Source organism: Emydura macquarii, unplaced genomic scaffold (genome assembly GCF_026122565.2).
Source record: "Emydura macquarii macquarii isolate MOO-44397 ecotype Brisbane River unplaced genomic scaffold, CSIRO-AGI_Emac_v2 contig_431, whole genome shotgun sequence".
NCBI lineage: Eukaryota > Metazoa > Chordata > Testudines > Chelidae > Emydura > Emydura macquarii.
The window spans coordinates 2,368,870-2,391,902 of NW_027130568.1; the positions used below are offsets into that span (position 1 = coordinate 2,368,870).

Genomic DNA, 23,033 nt, shown 5'->3' on the forward strand with positions numbered 1-23,033 from the left:
AATGGAAATATTGGTGGCTTTATTGTCAGTGAAATGAAGCATTTAAAATATTGTGGATGGCCAAGTAAACCGTTCTAATAGCTATTCTCAGTACACACAGCTATTCGTGTGGGAATTTTATATAGTACCAAGTGTGTTATGGCTTTTTAAACTGATGCTGATACAAAACGAAGTAAACTTCCACCCCAAATGAAATCCCAAACTGAAGATTTTTTTATGCTCAAATGTGATAGCTTTAAAAAAAACCCACACTTTTATGTATTTTTACAGATTCTTGAACTGCTTTGGAGTAGGAACAAAAATTACAAAATATTAGGGGACTTCTTTTCCCGTCAGATTTTTCAAACTAGATACCTAAGATTAGCTAGCCAAAGTGTTCAAATTATTTTAAAAAACATCTCTGAAATTTGAGATTCACCTGTCATGAGCAACTCCACTAGCAAAACTGAAAAGGTCCGAGCTATTTGGCTGGTCTCTTCCCTTTTCAGTTGCTAGGACTCTTGGAGCAATATTCAGCAGACTTTCATTTATCTGTACTGAGAATATCTGGAGAGTTTGAAATATCTGCTTTTAGCTGATTAGGGACAGTATGTGTGAGAGGCTGGTGTTTTCAGGAAATGTTCTTTTGATGGCTTTCATTGTAATTATGTTGTGTCACCCTGCATCTATCACAGCTCTTCTCATCATGTTACACCAGGGCCTGTCAGGTTACTTGTTTTAACGATGCAATACTGTAAGTGATAAAATGTAATATAGCACCAAAGGCTTGGATGAACAGCACTATTTTTGAACTGATGTCTCCACCTGCCACAAACCAATCTCAATGGACCTTTCTGTATTGCACTGTGTATAGTTATAGGCTGAAGAAGCAGCATTCAGATCTGGAATTTTGAAAGCATTTTTAGAAATGGCTGTCACTGTTTATCTCCATGAGTGTGAACTCTGCTTGTCTCATTCAATGAGAAATGTCAGTTTACTGATACTCTGAAGTAGGAAGTCCAGTCTGATCCACTAAAATACAACATAAAATGTAGATCAATATTTGAATGCATTTAAAATAACTTCAAAGGATATATGGTTGGTACCATTATGAAACTCATGTAGACAGAAAGTTGTAAGAAAAAGTTATATTTTAATAATAATCAGGGGCCTGATTTTCATTTACACAAAGACCATTTTACACCATTCTAGCAGTGAAAAGGGTCTTTGATGTGGTGTAAATGTAAACAATGTCCATTTTAAGAACTGTGTAAAGGTATCTTAGTGTAAATGGGAATTAGGTTCTTAAAAAAAAAAAAAGTTTGAAATGATAAAACTTTGCCACAGCTTTGAAAGTCTTCAACTTTTTTCATGCATCCAAACGTTATGCTATATTTCCTATAGCTCTGTTTTAGTATTCTTTGCCGTTTTTCTTATATGTAAGAATTTTTTTAAATTTTACATTATTTGCTCTTGTCATTAGATATAGTAATCAGAATAGCTCTTATATCTTTGTCAGTGTTTCTCAAATGGTGTTTCGCGGAACCCCAGGGTTCTGTGGACTGAGTTGAAGGGTTCCGCGAAGAAGCGGAACCGCGCCGCCGAAAGTACCAAAAATCGGGTGCTGCCGTACAGCTGTTGGCGCGCCGCCGAACAGCTGATGGGGCTGCCGAAAAGCTGTTCGCGCGCTGCCGAACAGCTCATGGGCCGCCGAAAACGGCTCAGAGAGCGCGCCGCCGAAACAACCCTACACCGTGCCGCCGAAAAGAGGAAGATTTCCTCGACTTTTCAGCGGAGGGTATGGCATGGGCGTGCAAGGGTTCCGGGGGGAAATAAAATTGAGAAACACTGATCTTTGGTATACATTTAACACTTCAGTAATGGTTAATGGTCAGGAAGGAGGCTACTGGACAAGGGAGTGCACTGTGGCTTTAAGGAGGGAAGATCTAGGAAGCTCTGTGTGATATGGGGCCAGGTCAGGATTTCAGTCCAAAATCAAGTTTTGTCAGGCTCTTCCCTACATCTAAGAAACACACTTCCTTCTAACATTGGCCACTTCTTCAGGCAGGGCACCATTAATGAGTCAGTAAAATGCACTGGGTGGGTCCGCTGAGGTGAGGGGATAATTAGAGCCAATTCTAGAGAAACTCTGTGTAGAGAGAAAGGGTAATATGTAATCATGAATTGTGAGATTGCCTGCTTAGTTGGCCAGAGCTGAGTTGCTTTTAGTTCTTACATCAGTGCTAGGGAGGTGTCAGGGGTCCTTTTTTTTTGGTAGGAAGATGGTGAGTTGTAGATTAAAATGGGGGACAAGGAGAGAATGGAAAGTGAAGTACTTAAAGTCCAGTTCTGGAGCTGTGCATTTCTTCTTGTCCTGCAGATTCTCTCTTTCTATTTCTTTTTAAACAGAACCCTGCACAGAATGAAATCACAAGAACATAGGAATTGCCACACCAGATGTTACCTGTGGTTCATGTAGTCAAGGGTCCTGTCTGACAAATGCAGTACCAGAACCTTGAGAGGAAAGTGCTAGAACCCCACAACAGGCAGTTCTGATATACTCAGACATCAAAATTAGGTATTAACTCTAGATATTTCTGCTAGCGTTTAAAAAGAACAAAACAAGAAAGCAAAACACCTAAATCCTCTTTGAATATTACTGAGTTTTTGACCTCAACATTATTCTGTGGCAGCAAGTTCTGCAGTCTAGTTACATGTTGAGTGAAATCCCTTGTAGGGCAAGTGGGGTTTTAAGACATACACATTTCTAGTGTCCACACTGGTGGGTAAACATCAGTAGTTGTGTGTCAAGCTGCACACTATTAGGGCCTGATCCCAACCTACAGAAATCAATGGAAATATTCCCTTTAACTTTAATGGACTTTGGATCAACGTATTGATGAATAAACTAAAAGCCTAGAAAGGGGAATCTCTCATTCTTATTTTGTCAATGGTTTGATGTGCTTCACTAATGTGCTATGACTGAATAAATGCTGACCGTTTGTTGAAGAGCCTTCGATTTCCTTTCCTATTTTCTCTGTTACTGAGGCTTGTGATTGTAACAGAGCAAAATAATGCAACCCGATCTGATTTCTTTTAGAAAGTGAATTCCAACTCTCTTGAAAAGTGGGTGCTAAAACTTTTTGATAGGAAGAAATCATTGAACTCATTGGCAAATATTAGCTATTCTGCTTGTGCCTTCAAATCCCAAAAGCTTTGTACAGATAATTGGATTCCATGTGCAGTTGTGGGCATAACAATAAGCAATCAGTCAATTCCATTACTGTGTGGGTGAGACTGTGAGGGCTATACCAATGTCATTTGCTTTCCTGTAACACATGCACAACACACTCAGAGTCCCAGTGTTTTCTTGTTATTACATTTTAAATCACACAGCTAACAATAGGTTTATAGTGACTCTGAGCCATGTCTGCTATGAATACAAATACCAAGAGCCCAATACTTTTGTTACAGGAAACCAGGAGTTTTATTTTAGAAAAGTGATAAGTGGATAGAAAAAAAAATAGTGGTGGTATTTTGATTTGCAGCTAGTTATGATAACACACAAAATAATTTTATAAAAAAAGAAATTGTGTACTTAAGGCCAGGATGTTGTTTTCCTTTATCAATGTGTGGTGTCAAAACGACTGTCACAGTAAGAAACTACGTTTAGATAGTCTTGCTGTCTTTTAACTGAGATAATGCTGTAATGATAAAACTTCACGACATGGACTTTGGACAAGAGTTAAACAAAGACTATAACTGACTTTTGAATTTTTCTTAAACAATGCTGGAAGTGTAAAATTGTGCATTTTAACCTTCTTATAAAAATGGCTGAGGTGGAGAATACACTGACCCAGATCCTGCCATGCATTAAGGTGATTGTGTGCTAATCCACTGACACACAGCTAGCTGAAGACTATCTTGCCAGCAAAAGGGATGTGCATGGCCTCTCTAACGTATTTTACGGACCAGATGGGTGTCCTCCACCTCTCCTGCATAGTCCTGAGTGCTCTTTGGTTATAGCTCAAGATTTGAGCTAATGTCTTGGCACTGGACCAGCAAATATAAATACAAGAGCTTTCAGATTCCTTGTTCAGGACCATTTGGCGCTAAAGCATGTGGAAATAATGGATCAATTATTAGACAATAAAAGGGGTTTACTTTCTTCTTGAAGAGATGCCCATCAGCAAACAATTTCTCAGTAGGAAAGGAAGACACACAAGGCTAAATTCCAGGTGTTTTCAACAACACAAAATATTGAGGCCTTTTTACTTTAAATGTATATACTATAGCCTGTTCTTTCTTTCCTTAATTCATTTTACAGGTAACTCAGTAGGCATTTCTCCAGTGCTTAATATCTTCTGTATCTCATAAAACTACACAAGGAGTGCAATTTACTGAACTGGAACTCAATAAGTCACACTGTTGAAATACTACAGTAGTTGAGTCCTAGAAGCATCACTATTATCATTATGTAATATACCATTTTAGATAGGAGAAACTACTGCCTTTGACTGCACATGTACAAAATGCTTTCCACCACGGGGAAAAAAAAATATCTCCAAATAGAGGTGCTTTCATCAATACACTGTTGTCCTTTGTGAACAGATTCTGCTTTAGAGGCGAGATAAAGCCTGAGAGACTAAGTATAAGGGACAAAACCCCCAAGTTCTTCCCTTTCATGTTGCTAATAATAGCAAGGGTATAATGATTAAAATAACAAGGCTATCCTCTGTCCACATACCCCCCACACCCTTTAAAAGCGTGTTAAAATTTATTCACATGGAGTGATAATGAGGGACATAAGTGGGCAAAAAAAAAACCCCAAAACTAGTTTGTAGTCCACCAAACAATGCTAAGGCCAGCCCTGGTTGTTAACATTGTCAGCCCTCTCTCAATCTATCCACTACTGACAAAAGTATCACAGTTAGAACAAGGACAGTTCCCTCCTTATGCCTCCAACAGTGCTGCTAAGTGTACATCGATTAACTGTGTTATCCCCAAAGATCTCTGCTTGCCATGACTACAGCTGAATATGAGGAAGAGCAGAGCGTGCAGAACCAAGCTGCTTCTATAATGCATGGGAGTTGTGTGGCCGCTGCAGCCCATCTCTTGTTCTTCTCTAGTGCCTGCCTTCCAAGAGTCTGAATAGCAGGTACTGGGAGGGAGCCTGGGGTCCTGTTCCCCCACCAGTCAGCCAGGACAAATGTGTTCAGCCAGCTAATTTCTACCTCTCCATTCCCAATTCCAATCTGCTTGAGGAGTTCTAGTCTCTTGCCAGCTAAGGGAGAGCTCCAACTATAAGGAAAGGCCTGCCACCTCAAGAACCAAAAGGGACCATTTCCTCAATTTACCACCTCCCCTACTGCCAGAAAGGAATTAGACATGACTAGTTCTAGGGTCAAAGACCACAGAATGACTAGCTTGCCACTAATTCAGCCAACACAGGCCTTAGGAAGAAACCTACCTCCCTTTGCTGCTGCTGCTGCTGTGCTGCTGTTGGAAGCAGCTACCAAGAAGGAGAGGTTACTAGAGGAATTTCCGTGGGTGGAGAAGCCTGGTGGGTTGAGAGGTACTGGGCCAGGGGGGTGGGGATGAAAGGATTGATGGATTTAGTGGGGAGTGACAAGTGGGAGGGAAATCGTGGAATTGATTGATCTGTTTTTGAGGGTGGGTGGAGGAGAAGGTATTTTACCTATGGAAAGTTGCATGAATAACTGACTGAAGCAGAAATGTTTTGAGCAAATCACTTGTTAAAATTTTGGCATCTTATCAAGGGACTGACTATATAGGGCTGGATGAATAACCAATTTTTCGGTTCAGTGGTTGAGCTGAAAAATTGGGCTTGGAGAGATTTGTTTCAGATTGAAACAAAATGATTTGTTTTCTGCTTTTTCTCTACTAAAGAAAAAATGGAAAACCTTTTTTAACTTGAACAAAATATTTGATTTAATCTGACTTTTTTTTGTGTGCTCTTTTGTTTTTTCAGAGTTTAAAGTGTTTAATGGCTTTTTAAAATTAAATTTAGGCAAATTCTGCAATAAAAGGTCTTTGTGAAATAAAGTCAAAATATTTCCTTTTGGAAATGCAAAATAAGTTTCAACATTTTTTTTAATAATGGTGGGTTTTTCTTTTTTTGGGGGGCCAAAATTATTTGCCAAATTTGATCCAAATTCATTAATAGTTTTGATTGACCTGTTTCTGCATTTTTAGTGAAAAAACTATTCATATGAAAAATTTTGCCCAGCTTTATAAAGACAGATGATAGTTAAAGGGCATATAACATAAGAGTAAACGTGAACATCATTTCTATTCCAGTGAATTGTTTTCTAACCCTCAGGGTTTTAATCAAATAACTCCAGTGCATTTCATTTCATCAAGCACTATTCAACATTTTATTTTAATTGGAGCTGGGTCCAAATGAGAAACCTATGTCTTATGATCTTTGAGTAAATTCAGACCTTGTTCTGAACTTTACATCTGAGGCCTATTACTAGTTAAATTACACTTATAAAAGAATATATACTTTCAAAACATATTTGGTTGCCAAGGGAGGATGGTGAAGAATACTTTTTTTTTTTAAACTGAGAAGGGAAGCTATCTTATGCTCTTCAAGAAAACAAACATCATGACAGCACTAGTATTAACAAGGCAGGAAATAAAGAGGAGGAGGAAAACTAAGAAAATCAATTATTGGAATCCCACTGCTAATCATGTTCCTCTCCACAAAGATTGATTGGTGAGAGAAAGCACATGTAGCCGTAGAGGGAAACATGGCGTTTCCCTGAATACACACTCTTAAATTTCATAAACTGGTGAAATATTTTGTATCAGGTAACAAATACACAGAGCTGAAAGGAAGAGGGAGACAATTTGCAACTTTCATAGGGCATACTGTTCTTTTGAGGGGCTGGTCTAGGCTCATACAGGCATGCACCAAATCTCAGCCCCCTCTAAGACCTGACTGAGAGGTGTCATGTGATGACTGAACTATAACAGAGCTGCCTGCAGCTCAGAACAATGGGAGATGTACGGAGAATAGGATTCGGGAGCCACTGACGACTTTGAAAAGAGTACTTGAAAGAAGGAGAGGTGTTTGAGGCTGAAGAGGCAGATATTGGGGGAGCAGACATTTAAATCTTTGGGAAGTGGGAGAAAGTGTTTAGTCTGAGACTGACGCAGGAGTAGTGTGGGCCTGAGACCTGGTCTGTGAAACCTCTTTCTTTAGGGACCTAGGTTGAGACTTCTTGAGGCAGTGGGAAGAAGCCTCTCCTTTCACCCCTGCATCATGGTGGGAGACCAGGGTAGACCCTGGGGAAAGGACAATTGTGTTGGGCTATATGTGTGTGGCTGTGTGTGTGTGGATGAAGCATGTGGAAGGGCTGGAAAACTTTCCTTTGCATGGATTCTTGTTTTGTCCTGGAAGCAGAGACTTTGGCGAGTGGACCAAATCACTCTACCAGGCTTTGAAGACCATCTCCCAAGAGGAATTGAAGTATTATTTGCACCCTAATACAGGACCACATAAGCTTCTGTTGCAGCAACTAAATGAAACTTATCTCTCAGAGAACACTGCATGCTTATTCTTTCACCCTTATCTATTTATTTTTGTAGTCTTACTCATTATAGTGGTGGAACATTTATAGCATCTGTCTCTGATGCATCTAGTTTACTATCAAGTTTACCATCTTGCTAAATGAAAGTAATAAAGGTCAGATAGTTTATGCAGATTTGGCAGAAAAAGGGACATACCAAAGGAAAACAACATAATTTGTCATTATAGATAATTGAGAACAGATTAATAGACAAAGGCATTGACTGGCAATCCATTAACTTGTACTGTTTTGCTGAACAAACTTATGATTCATGATAATTAACATAAAAAAGTAAAGTAAGGATAGACTCACTGTTTACTTACCAAATACTACTTTCAGTGACCTTGATAAATGTGTGTTCTCCTTTTAGAATGCATGACTACATTTTCAAAGTCTTGAATGAGGTGTTCTTTGCATAACTCACATTAAGCCCAATGGGAATCACATAGCTAAAATGTAATAGTAATTCTGGTGATTTAACAATATTACAAATTACAGTAGTGATATAAATACTTGTTGTTCAGGATGTCATCCTATAAGCATGTGCATACATGCCTATCTTCACTAGGGTGACTGGATAGCAAGTGTGCAAAATCAGGGCAGGGGGTAGAGGGTAATAGGCACCTATATAAGAAAAAGCCCAGAATATCAGAACTGTCCCTATAAAATGGGTACATTTTGTCACCCCAATCTTTACTTCAGTAGCCAAATGAAGCCCATAGGAATACTCACTAGTAAAGTTATGTACAGGATAACTTAAGTTTACTGGATTTAGTCCTTATAATAGTGCCTTCAAATTAAAGTCTCAAAGAATTTTACATACATTAAACATTGCCCCTGCAATGGCACAGATGGGCTAAGGGCTTCACATTCAGAGGTGCTGAGTAGCTGCAGCTTCCAGTGGACTAGTGGGAGTTATAAGGCTTTGCTTCTGAAAACATTGTCCTAAGTAACTTGTTCAAGGTCACAAAGGAAACAGTAGTAGAGCCGGGACTCTTATCTCCAAGTCCGCTCATCTAATCACCTGACACAACGCTTGGAAACCAGCTCAAATTATATTCTAATCCACAGAAGCACCTGCATCCTTTCCACTTGTAAGGAAGGATAGAAAATCATTGTAAGATAACCATGATTCAGAAATGATTAAAACACATTATTTTTACCCAGCTCAGAATACCCCTGAGAGATTCAGCAAGGAGAATGAAGTTATTAGGTAACAAATGAACAGACAATGTGTGGCAAGGGACTGGAGAGTTTATTTCCCCCTCCTGTCAAATATGTATCATGCTACTAGAGATCAACCCATCTGACAAACTGGTAGTCCTGTGACTCAATTATCCTGCTGAATGCCATGCATACTTTTGCCCTGGAGGCCCTGTATACTGGGTGGCATGACACTAAGACACGTGCACGCATACACGTGTATGTACATACATATTGACCAGGGTAACTTAAATGCTGACTGATCTATCCCATATATGCCCTTATTTTCTGATCCATGCTGTCTTATAGGTGTTATCGTCTTGCTTGTTGAGATGATCCAATGTGTATATTCATTGCAGTACATACATTGTCTGTTTTGTGTCAGAAGGTTTCCCCTCAAAGGAATTTTATCACAAGTCTTAAGTTTTAAAATGCCTCAAAGTCTCAGCTCCTGTGGTCATGAATCTCAGATTTCATTCAAAAATACAAGCTTTCCTAGTTGCAGAGAAAAGCATAGCAATATGACTGGTAAATAGCTCAAAAAAGCTGGAGGTAAATAAAAAGAACCCTCCATTTATTATTTTATAAAGTCCAATGATTTTTTTGGGGGGAAGTACTGACTCATAATTTCTTAATGCTTGGGGTTGGCAATACTGCCCTGTCTTGTTTCTCATATCTACCTTCAATATTGGTTTTGATTTGAATTGGTCTATCCAAACTTTGCAACAATATGTTTTAATCACTGACGTGTCTCTAGGCCACCCCAAACTTTCATAAACATACACACTTGTACTCTATGTACAGGTCAATAGTTTATCTTCCTGAATAGGTGAATAAGATACTACTCTTGGCCAGGTTTACCAGCCACCATCTTGGAGCTTTAAAATTACACTTCTGCTATACGGAGCTTTGGTTTGTTTGTTTTGGTCAGGCAGGAGGGGGAAGGAGAGAGAGAGAGAGAGATGGCTTTTGGTTTTCCTTCCCTCCTCCCCCCCAGGAAATCCATGTATTGAGTGATCTACACCTTGCAAAGCAGAAGGTCTCCTGCAGGTCCTGCATGAAAACAAACAAATCATTCACAGAGCCATTTGAGAGAGAGCAGACTCGGATTTTGTCTTTAAGGGCCATATCACAGAGACACAGTGAACCAGATGGTGGCTGTAAGCTGCAATTTACAAGTCAGTGATCCACATCTAACTCTCTGGGCCACCTCTTCTATAAAACCAGTAAATAAATCTTTCAGTGTTTATATAGAATGAAAATACAAGTTACTTTCCCCTATCAGTCCTTGTAACGATGTACCTTTTTCTTATATTCACACACCAGTCTTGGAAAGTCCAAAAATACCAAGTATATTAAAAAGCATTTAATCACAAAGTGACTTTTTTCTGAGTTTCCCAGAAGAGCTGGATTCTCTTACAGCACAGATTGAACTGATAACTCAAAAAGACATGAGTGAATCATCACCAAACATAGCCATGTGTATTTAACAAAATCTTGGATGAAAAAATAAAACTCCCCCAAATCTTAATGGGAGCCCTGTGTTTGGAAGAATAAAACACACATTAGAGCAAATAGGATCTCAAGTAGCTGTCAGTTCAGCCAAATGACTTAACTGCAGGATATCTTCTATGCTTCACAAAGCATTTTCAAACGGACACTCTTCCACTTGCTATAGAGAAATGGCTACCACAGACAGCAAGGACTGCATGTCCTATTGCACCTCGTGTTTCCCTAATTTGTATTGTTATGTGAAAACTGTAGCGGGGAACGAAGCCTCAAAGGAAGAAGAAGTAATGAACTCCTGGTATCAGAAGGTCATGTGGTGGACCTGTTCTTTAGAAAGTGCAAAACAAATCTCTCTACTTTCTCCTGTCAGGTGACATTTTCTGAACAGTGCAGGGCACAATACCATCCTGTCATTGTTTCCCTTATCAAAAACTGCTGTGGTTAGAATATTTTAGTTAATCTGAAGTATCAAAACGTAGGTTTCTTTTTGATAAAGGTGTTCATCTGGGGTGAGTCCACTCTGATTCATTTAGAGACTGCTTTAATAAAGAAAGGGACAATAGCAAAGAGCTGGCATTTACCAGGAAACACATGAATGGATTTCATATGGCAGGCCACAATTATTATTATTATTTTTTTAACTTTACTATTAAATGAGTGTGGCTGACACTCTTTGCCAACCTACCAGGCTTTGATTTGGTGCATTGTTATCTCCCTTACTAATTCTCCATCTCATAATTTGATATGAGAGAGGATTTTCAAATTGTCACACATTTCATTGTAAAACCTCTGCAATCTCCAAATACTTCACAAAATATCCAAATTCAAGAGGTGAGATCTTGCAAATATTTTGATGGAAAGTCTCACTCTGTTTGTGAAGTAGAAAATATCCAGTTTGCCCAAACAGGTTCCTAGGAAGTGTTGGGCAATGTGTGGACTTACGTGCATTTCATCCTATATTTTTCAGAGAACACATTAGGTTTCTCTCAAGCGCCTCTGTTGCAGCTGTTCCACTTTGTACAATATACTTAAATATTTATTAGACCAGAGCTAGAGAATGACTATGGGTATGTCTAGACTGCAGCCTGGGATCTAATTTCCAGCTCAGGTAGGTGTATCCATGCTAGTTTTAATCGAGCTAGTGTGCTAAAAATAACAGCATAGCCACAGACACACAGGCTAGCTGCACAAGTACAATCAAGCCCAAGCCCCCCGGCTAGGCACTCAGGTGGCTAACCTGTGTCACCACCTGTGGATCTGTGGTTACACTGCTATTTTTAGCCCAGTAGCTCAATCAAAGCTAATGCAGGTACATCAACCTCAGCCAAAAATTACACTGCATGCTGCGTAAAGATGTACCCTAAATGCTGGCATTTGGGGCACTCACTTGGGAGTATTGAACCCCACATTCTACTCTCTGCTCCAATTATTTACTTGTATAAAGAGGAACAGCTTCAACAAGAGAGATTTCCATGTGAGAGAACAGATCAGCAGAGTGATTAAGGGACTCACCAACACTATGGAAAATCCCAGTTCAAATCCCTCCTCCAAATCAGGCTGAGGGGTGACTTGAAGTTGGGGACTTGAAGTTGAGAAATCCTGAAATCACTGTCCTATAGGATATAAACAGAGGGGGGAGGAAGGTAGGCAAAACTGCCACCATTGCATCCTCATCCTTTGGTTTTGTAAATGACACCTAAATCTGCTTCTGAACTTAGCACATTTTTTCTTCCACCCGAAGTATTCAGCAAATTTATGTCAAATTCCCTAATAATTTTTGGTAGACATGAAATTGCATTTTTGCAACAAACAAATTATTTGTCCAAAGAATTTCACCCAGCTCTAGCCCTGAAGTCATACTTATTTACTTCTTTAGTAACAAAAATAATATTTTACAAAGGAAAAAAAAAAACCACTACTATACATTTGTCTATTCCCTTGCTTCATTTTATAGTACAGAGCCCTGAACCTTGAGTCCAGCTAAGTTGCCCTTTGCACATGAGTGGAGAGTGAGAGAATATAGATTTATGCTACATTTGGGTTTATCTGATTCCCCGAGGCTAATATAGCTCCTATCAAAAGTTAGCACAGCACCTATATTGGGGCTAACTGCAGAACTGATTGCCGTCTATGATGAGATGACTGGATCTGTGGATGTAGGGAAAGCAGAGGACGTGATATACCTTGACTTTAGCAAAGCTTTTTATATTGTCTCCCACAGTATTCTTATCATCAATTTAAAGAAGTATGGGTTGGATGAATGGACCATAAAATGGATAGAGAACTGGCTAGAGCATAGGGCTCAATGAGTAGTGATCAATGACTCCATGTCTAGCTGGCAGCCGGTCACAAGCGGAGTGCCCCAGGGATCGGTCCTGGGGCCAGTTTTGTTCAACATCTTCATTAATGATCTGGAGGATGGGGTAAATTGCACCCTCAGCAAGTTTGCAGATGACTCTATGCTGGGGGAAATGGTAGATATGCTGGAGGGTAGGGATAGAGTGATCTAGACATATTGGAGGATTGGGCCAAAAAAATCTCCAATGAGATTCAATAAGGACAAGTGCAGAGTCCTGCACTTAGGACAGAAGAATCCCATGCACTGCTACAGAGTGGGGACTGACTGGCTAGGCAGCAGTTCTGCAGAAAAGGACCTGGAGTTACAGCTGGATATGACTCAACAATGTACCCTTATTGCCAAGAAGGCTAACAGCATATTGGACCACATTAGTACGAGCATTGCCAGTAGATCAAGGGAAGTGATTATTCCCTTCTATTTGGCACTGGTGAGGCCACATTTGGAGGGTTGTGTCCAGTTTTGGACCTCCCACTACAGAAAGGATGTGGACAAATTGTAGAGAGTACAGCAGAGGGCAACAAAAATGAGAGTACTGGGCTTATTTAGTCTGCAGAAGAGAAGAATGTGGGAGGATTTGATAGCAGCCTTTAACTACCTGAAAGGGAGTTCCAGGGAGGATGGAGCTAGGCTGTTCTCAGACGTAGTAGGTGACAGAACAAGGAGCAAAAGTCTCAAGTTGCAGTGGGGGACGTCTATGTTGGATATTAGGAAAAAATGTTCACTAGGAGGATGTTGAAGCACTGGAATGGGTTACCTAAAGAAGTGGTGGAATCTCCATCCTTACACTTTTTTAAGGTTGGCTTGACAAAGCCCTGGCTGGGATGGTTTAGTTGGGGTTGGTCCTGCTTTGAGCAGGGGTTTGGACTAGATGACCTCCTGAGGGTCCCTTCCAACCCTGTCTTCTATGATTCTATGAAAAGATGTAGGAGCCACTGTGGCAGCCAGAGTTTGCTGGAGTGCATTGTGCTCTGGTCCGACCCTGCACCCATTTCTGGTGCACCTCCCCAATTTGGGAAGTAGCATAGTGATGGGCCCTTGGGCATTCTCCTATACCATAAGAATCCCACAGCTGCCACTTTGCCTAGTGTCAAGGCTGCTTTACCGCACCAAAGCGGCTTTATCAGGGTCAAAGATCTACTTGTTTAGAGAGACAGTTCCATGTATTTGGGAACAATGTCTTTGGTGCCATAGCAAACTGAAAGTTCTGGAAAGTGGAAGAAAATGGAATGGACTAAAATAGAATGCATGTTTCTTCTCTTTCTTTTTCTTTTTTACTTTGATTGGCATTATTTTCAAATTTTCTTTGTGCTACACAGGCAACAAAAAAGGACAAAATTTGTATTTCTATTTGTACATTTCCAATTTTCTTATTTTAAAACTAAATCCAGTAGAGTCAAGGCTTTCTAATTCTGCAAATATATGCAATTGAGAGTTAGTGCGGGTGCTTAGATATATTCAGTGATGAGCACAGTAAAAGAAACTAAACAGAATATAGTGCAATAGACTAGCACACCTTCCACAAGCGATAGAGCTAATACTTCTGTGAACAAACTGCTCATTTTAGCGAGGGGGGCTGAAATTGCTGAAAGGCAGAGTATGTCAAATGCTTAAACAGTGAATGTATAAAAGGAAAGCATCCAAGCTGGTTGGAATCTCTTCATCACATTTTTTTTAAATGGGTTTTTGTAGAAAATGTTGCTACTGGTTGAAAATTTGTTTCTTGGAAAAAAACCTGGAAAATGAAAGCCCTCCCTCCCCCCAAAAAAAAAAAAATGGTAAAAACTGTTGGGATTTGGTTTGGTTTTCAGTAATGTCTGGTTTTTTAATAGTTTTACCAAAACTAGTTTTTGAAAACCAGTATCATTGGTTGGGTTTAACCAGCAAAATTTTTATAGGACTTTTTTGAAGAAACCTAAAATCTTTTAAAAAATATCTCCTGCAAAAAGATACTGATATATTTTTGAACATCTCTAGACAATATAACTGTTATGAAAATGGGTTTTTAAGAAAGGACTATACATAAAGAATTTGGGCTAAAAGTTTATTTTATATAGAGAAACATATCTAATGTGATGAATGAGCTGGTAAAGTCAGCACAAATTTATTTCAATTAAGAATGCAATTCAATAAAGACCCATGTTTTAAAAATCAGGTTTGTTTGTTTGTGTTTTCAAAATTTTGTAGACACAACTTGTAAAAGACCTGAAAAGTTACAGGGTTTCCTCTTAACCTATAAACAAGGAACTTAGAGTTGTTGATAAGCACAAGCCCAAAATGGAGTCAAATTAATTGAGTTAATTGAATGTATTTTGTCTAAAATGTGATGCTGAAGTAACTTCCCGGGGCTCTTATTAGATTACAAATAGACATAATGATGGCCCATAAATTCCCTGAAATGGAAATAAATACCTTTCTTTAGAACCTTGGAAATGGTGTTGATTGGTTAAATAGATAGTGACAACGGTGTTTGGCTGTGTCCTTTCTGAACATTTCAGAGAGATACATCCTGAGGGTCCTGGTATGTGCAAATGTCAGGGTTATTTGTCCTTGTTTATTTCTTTGTCCCACTTCTTCTTTGTGATGTGTCTAGTCAATTCCAAGCTTGACCAGCTTTGGAATTAACTGCACTCCATCGTATCATATCAATGGCAAATATGACAGGCAATGGCAGCATAAGCTGTTTTGGCACAGCGTGAAGAAAGACTAGTGAGAAGACACTGGAACTCACCATGCAGATGTGACTCCAGGTCAGAGACATGAGTCAAGGACAAGAGGTTAAAGTACATCTGTTTTGCCTGAACTTCCAGTTTACCATAACCTACATGCAAGTTCCAGTGAGGCAGATGTTTACTTTTCTGGTTAGTCTCTTCAAATTTATTACATGCATAATGATACTCTTATGATTTATCTTTATACTGTATATTATTAATATGTGAGGCCAAAGTAAAAACACATTGCAATGTATTACTAAAATTAGTAATTCTTTAGTGTAGCTGCAGACAGGAGAGGCATATGTGCTATGACAGATGTGGGAACAATAAACGCATCACTTTCTCCAAAGCCAAAAATGTACTCCAGTAAGTAAAGGGTATGGAAGCTTAGTCTTAGAATCCATCCTATTTATTCAGCATAGTAGCAGGAAGCCTCATTCTGTGATGTCCCACTGCTCTAAAAATGACATGCCCTGAAACCTAAGAGATTTGGCAGACTTTTAGAATTGTGATTGGGATAAATACTTGCTTATGGTATTATTTATTATTATTAATTATTATTTGTATATTAATGGGTAACCTTACTCCCTTGGCAAACTAAAAAGGCTGCATCTAATGTCTCAAATTTAAACTAAACAACTTTAAAGTGCCATATTTAAGTGTAATCCGCCTACTCTGTATATGTCTAGAGTGAGAATAACGTCTAGTTGGTTGCAAATGCCCACAGAACAGGGAGAGGACTAATTGTGATATTTAATCTTTGTTTTGCCCTGGTAGATTGCTCTAGCAGGAGCTCTAGGAAACATTGTACCTCACTGAAACACGTCTTCTGGAACACCCTGGATTTGCAGCTATTGCATGTCCCATAAGCATGTGCAGCACGTACTATACTCTCTCCAGATGGCAGCTCTGTGAAAAGACCCAGGGCAAGAGGGATGCTTTTCTCATCCCTTTCATAGAAGCTATCACCAGCAGCAGTTAGCCCTTTGGAACATTACTCCTTGAGTGCAAGGACTCCTACTGAGCTGAACTCCTGTGTATTTGAGGGAATAAAGAGATGAGGGGAGTCGTGTACCGTCTCTCTTCCTTTTGCATCTATGTAGCTTTTTATTTTACCCATAATGTTTGACTAACATCTGGCACCTCTTGTCCTACCACTTTGAATTAAAATGCTGTTAAGCCAAGGATTGTAGAGCGAGCCTTTAAGGAGACTACTCTGGGGAAATTGGTAAATTATGCTCCTGTAGCATTGTGGTGATATGCACAAGACATGAAGTACAGTACATTGTTCAATTGCTGTTATGATGCTTGACAGTAATTTCACATAAATAAATTCAACACTGCTGCTATTTTGCCAACACTTTATTTTTCTGACTTCAGCTATCCAAAAAACTAGTGACCCCTACTAACATAAATACAGCTAAGAATATGTCAGCGTTTACATGGTAAATCTTAATTTTCCTTTGCTTAAAATTATCTCAATGCTAATTGAGATTCTGAATAAAATAGCACACATTTTAAAGCAAAGAGACAGTGGAGTAACTAGCTTACTAATATTTCATGAGCATGCTACAAAAACCAGGTCTTCAGTGGGGAAGAATGCTAACCATAAAATTACTGCATTGGCCAACCCCAAATGAGGGAGGAAGAAATGTTCCATTTTGTTAGAGATCCTTATACAGATACAGCATCACTGATTTTTATTTATTTATTTTATTGGCAATGGACATTAGAGTTGATCAAAAAATGGGAAAACAATTTATTGAGAAATGTTGGAGTTGTTTCTTTTTTATAAAGTTCCAAATGGGGGGGGGGGGGGGGAATCATCTTTTTATTAAATTTGTAAATTTCACATTTTTTAAATTTTGAATCAGAGGTTTTCCAACTCTTAAACCTCCCCCACCCCACCCTTCTTCCCAATGAGTTCACTTAATGATATCCTAAATCCTTTTTTCTTTTCTTTTGCCGCTCTGTAATGTTTGCAAAGTTGAGGATTTGGAAAAGTTAAGAGGGAAAAGAAAGTGAGAAAGAAGTGTAGGATGGAGACCCAGAGATCATTCATTCTATTGTATTTTGTGGGGGGGTTAGGGAGAGGGGAAGAGTGGCGGCCCAGAAATTGGATATTTCCAATTTTAATTGGAAAAAGATGTTGAAAAACAGAAAGCTTTTATCAATTGCTTTTGCTTTCTTTAAAAAAAAAAATTGTTTTTGTTTAAAAAAAATTAGCCAGCTCTAGTATGCCTGGTTTCCATGAAAAATGAAATGGAAAATAGGTGCTCATTAGGGCTGTTTTGAAACATAATTTCTGTTGTGCAGGAAATCCAACATTTCAAAATTTGTTTTCATTTGTTCTGGGTACAGTATTCATTATTCCCATTTCCCATTGGACTAGATTGTCCCCTGTAAAATAGTAATGCATAGCAGGTTGAAGGAGAAGATTGATACCAGATCTTGGGCTTTGCAGCTGACAATACAAGCTAATGGCTTTGCAGAGGCCTTGACTTTGCTTCAACTAGTCCTGCTTCCTTTTACGTCCCTTTGGCAGAGAAGCATAGAGGCTGTATAGAGCTAATGCCACTGGTAGTGCTAAGTATCTGCAAAAGGTGTAGAGCAAGGCACAAGCAAGGCTATGATCCCATCCACCACCTGGTACTATCTAGCAGAACTGGGAAGACATGGCGGAAGAGCAAAATGCATCCTGTGCAAGTGTGTCACAACAAATGTGCTCTCAGGAGCTCTAGGCAGCATTTTAGGGTGATCAGATTACCGATTTTATAGAAACAGTTCCGATATTCGGGGTTTTGTCTTATATAGGCTCCTATTACACTCCCACCCCCTCCGCCACCTCCTGTCCCAATTTTTCACACTTGCTATCTGGTCACCCTACAAAATTTTGCTGCCCAGAGTTGCAGTTCTTACTGCATCTCCTGCAGTACCCTGCCTAATAACCTTATCACTCTTTAGCCCATAATTTTAAAGAAATTACTTACAGGGATGTGTTATCCCATCGGGAAGCTTCTTTTTAAAAAAAATAAAAGGGGTGAGGGAGTAAATAAAGTTAAATACACACAAGCTAGAGGATGAATAATGTATATGTTTAATGGATTTTAACATTTTAACTGTTCATTACAATTATTTTATTTAATCCCCACAACTATATTATCTAAAATAAAATAATTGATTTATTAGCAGAACATAGTAATACAAGACAGGATTACTCTGTACTGACTGATAGGCTTACGACTGAGGAGTAGTGAATACTGAAGCTGACCCTGAAAAACCACTGTCCCATTTTTCTTTTCTAAGGGTATTAGTTACTGTTATATATACAGTATCTTAGGCTATGACTGGTTATCAGCACTGAGTTATTGATCTTTAGTCTTAGCAAGGTATTTTGCGATCTTAAGTTGTTTAAATTTTAATTATATCATTTTATTAAAAATTCTGACTAGATTACTAGAACACCATCAATTAGAAGAAAACTCACATCCTAAAGGACCATGACTCATTTCTGGTATTCAACGCATAGGCTTAATTCAACGAACAACTTCCTGATACTTGACACTTCTAATCATTAGGACCATGCTGTGACACCCTTACTCGCACTGATTAGTATCTCATTCCATAAGTAACCCCAATGAAGTCTATGGGACCACATACGGAGTAAGAGGTACTTTCAGTGTGTGTAGGTGTATCTCATTCTGAACCTCTCTTTATTTATGTTTGTCTCAAGAAGCTACACCTCTTTCACTCTTTTAAATGCTATCTGATATGTCTTATCTAACTGATAGCTAAATTAAACTTGCTGCTAATATGTTAGCTTCTAGCACTGCATAAGAAGAATACACAAGTAATTCCAAGCATGTCTTAAACAAACTGATTTAGGGCTATTAGAGGACATCTATACAGCATTTGGAAGGAGCTCTTGGGTGTTTTAAATGAGTTGTCCAATATTTAAGAAATGTGTGAACCTAAGGATGAAACAATCCTCAAATCCTAATGAAGTCTTGATTTTTGGTCATCAAAAGCCAAATTGGACATTGAGGTAGATGGATATCCTATTATGCTGAAAGATTCTCTGAGAGCTGAGATAGTCCATTGCAAGAAATAGATAGCTGTGCCCTTGGAGAGAGGGCTATTTCTGCCAACTTTGGTTATTCAGAATTAGACCTAGTCAAAAAACAATTTTTTCAATAACATTTTTCATTAAAAATGGTTGCTGTTTTTCAGTTGGCTTACTGTGTAGTGCCAATTTACCAATGCTTTTGGTAGCGTTTATGATTTTTGTCACTTTATGTATAATATTCTGCCTCTGTATAAAATACTCTTCTATTTTATCCAAATGGAAACAAATGGTTTTGGACAAGTACTTGGATTCTGGCTGGTGCCCCTGAAAAGAAGACCAAGTTCTCCAAGAAAGGTATAGATTATTACCTGGGTACAAGATTATGAGCACACAGAAGATTGCAGTTTTCCTTCAAGTTCCATGGTGTAACTGATTAGATCAACTGTAGAGATGAACAAACTGAAAATATAGGCACAGTTACATCTTCTAATATAAAGTATTCAAATACAAGTATATGTTATTTACAAAACAGTAGCTTGGCCATATTACATTTCTTTATCTCCATTCTTTATAGTTACTGTTTAGTTGTCTATAAATGATGCAAATTGGAAGGAATTGCCAGAAATACTAATAAAAATGTTAGGAATGTTATTTATCCTACTTAACTCTATCATGTTTCTAGTGTCAGGCAGAAACATTGTTATTATTAAATCACACTCACTATTTTGTATGCAATTCCCGTTTATGCATAAATCTAATATAGAAGGAAACTTAGTCTGACCACTTATGGCTGTTCTGTACTCTTTTTAACTTCCAGGCATCTATAGAACTTGTCAGTTCATGAAAGGGGGGGGCGGGTTTCAAGGATGCTTCAAGGTATGGCAAAGGGCACCTCAGTATGTCCTTGCATCACTGGTCAGTGGTTTAAAATGTGAAAGCATTAATAATACAAAACAGTTGATGTGATTCATCTTAACATCTCCTTCAAAGCCATTCTGGTGGATTGTCTCAATCTGAACAGAACAGTGATGATGCTAATGTGAGCATAGGGGGATATTGTCCTTTTGGTGTGCCTGGGTTACTCAGATTAATGTTACTGGAAGTTATTCACATGCTGTGACAAGTCTTTTTTTCCCTTAGGAAGGGCATTGTGACTTTAATGAAGCTAAGCTCTGTTACGCCACCTCGTGGAAAGAGGCCAGCCCTAATAAAGCAAATATGGTGAAACAGATGTTGAACCAATGTGCAGGTTGGAGTCAGTGTAGCTTGTTGTATGCATGCAGACTCCCCTGGCAACCTGGTGAGGGAAATACCAGTAGGAACCCCAAGAAAGAAGTAGGGCCTGCACAGTGAGGAATCTGTATGTATATACACAGGACTTGATACCAGATGTTTGTAAAGTACATTCAAGGAGCTTGCATTTCCTCCCGTGAGTATTCTCATCTGTATTCATTTCAATAAGGACTTCCCAAGCTTTCGAAAGCTGAGCACTACAGGAAAATGAAACCCAGGACCCTCTCCATCTCTATAATTCTACACTATGTTAAAGGCCTGCATGTTTTAATGTGTATATATATATATATATCTGACATCTCCATACCATACCCTACCCCCAGTTATCCAATCACACACCCCTGTACTCTGAGAAACTTTTGTGGAGCTTCATAATATGATAACTCCTAACCTTCCTCTGATGCTTTGATCTAGTGCTTTGGTGAAGTAATTAACAATATTGACACTTTAGGACATCTGAGTTAACACTCACTGAAACAAATCGGACACGTTGTACCTCAGAGCTATTGTTTTAAACATTCTGCAAACTCGGGCAGGTGTCAACACAATGGTCATACTTGCTTCATGTTTTAAATTTTTTTTCACAGCCATCCAAGGTGGAAGTCAAACTCAAACAGCTTAAAGGGACCAAATCGGGGGACCTGGATAATTTCCATCCAAGAACATTAAAGGAAGTGGCACATGAAATTACAAGCCCAATAGCAAGGATTTTTAATGAATCCATAAACTCAGGGGTAATATCCCATGACTAGAGAATTACTAATGTAGTGCCTATTTTCAAGAAAGGGGAAAAAAGATAATCTGGGAAACTACAGGCCTATTAGTTTGACCTCAATTGTATGCAAGGTCTTTTAAAAATTTTTGAGAGAAAATAGTTAAGGATACAGAGGTAAATGGTAAGTGTGATAAAATATGATATGGTTTTACAAAAGGTAGATCATTCCAGACCTGATTTTTTAGACAAAGGAAATACAGTAGATCTAATCAACCTGGATTTCAGTATGGCATTTCATACAATTCCACATGGGAAATTATTAGTTAAACTGGAGAAAATGGGAATTAATATGAGACTTAAAAGTTGGATAAGGAACTGGTTAAAGGCGAGACTAAAATGGGTCATACCAAAAGGTGAACAGTTAGGAGGTTACTAGTGAAGTTCCTCAGGAAGCCATCTTGGGACAAATCTTATTTAATATTTTTATAAATGAACTTGGCACAAGATGAGGGAATGTGCTAATCAAATTTGTGGGTGACACAAAGTTGGAAGGTATTGCCATATGGAAGAAGACTGGGATACCATACAAGAAAATCTGGGTGCCCATGGAAACTGGAGTAAAATAAATTGGATGAAATTTCATAGTCCAAAATGCCAGGTGAGCTTTGGGGCAAAAAACCTAACTGGCTTCAAAATTGAGCTCGATTAGCTTATGGAGAGAATGATATGATGAGACTGCCTACAGTCGTACATGGGCCACCTGCGATTGCTAGTAGCAAATATCCCTAACAGCTGGAAATGGGACACTAGATGGGGAGGGCTGTGAGTTACTACAGATAATTCTTTCCCAGGTGTCTGATTAGTGGGACATGTTGACATGCTCACGGTTCAACTGATTGCTATATTTGGGGTCAGGAGGGATTTTTCTACCAGGTCAGATTGGCAGAGACCCTGGTGTTAGTTTTTTTGGGTTTTTTTGTTTTGTTTTGTTTTTGCTTTACTCTGCAACATAGGGCAAAGGTCACTTGCAGGTTTAAGGTAGAGTCAGTTGTGGATTCTCTGTAACCTGAAGTCTTTAAATCATGATTTGAAGTCTTCAGTAACTGAGCCAGAGGTTATGGGTCTATTACAGGAGTGGGTGGCTGAGGTTCTGTGGGCTGCAATGTGCCGGAGGTGATCACAATGTGATCACAATGGTCCCTTCTATCCTTAAAGTTTATGAGGCTTATAACATGATTATTTTTTGGTAAATGAAAGTGGAGACTCTGGAGAACAATTTTTTTTTGGGGGGGGGGAGTGGTGGGGTGCGGATAAAGCTCTAGCTAATCCAATGTGCCTCCCCAGAAAAGTGTGCCCCACACTTTGGGAAAATACTGGTTTAAAACCTGCATTTTCACTAGCTGGGATACAAGCAACTCAGTGGCGTACAGTCACTTTCAGACTCATGGACACAATGTAGTAAGAGGAGAATGCTATTCCACAACATGGAAACTTTGTTAAAAGTTTTACACAGAAATTATTGCATGTGAGCCTTTCTCATCTGTTTCTCTCTGTTATATGCGTTGTGAACACCACCAAAAAGTCTTTAAGAAAGCTATAT

The 23,033-nt window shown here is 38.9% G+C and overlaps 1 long non-coding RNA gene across 1 annotated transcript in view; it reads left to right on the plus strand.

The window, feature by feature from the left end:
• LOC137146235 (uncharacterized) overlaps nucleotides 1-16,681 on the plus strand; it is a 62,590-nt gene extending 45,909 nt beyond the window's left edge. Inside the window, exon 3 of the long non-coding RNA XR_010917855.1 lies at nucleotides 16,137-16,681. This is a non-coding gene — a long non-coding RNA (uncharacterized lncRNA). The remainder of the gene's footprint in view (nucleotides 1-16,136) is intronic.
• The last annotated feature ends 6,352 nt before the right edge of the window (nucleotides 16,682-23,033 follow it).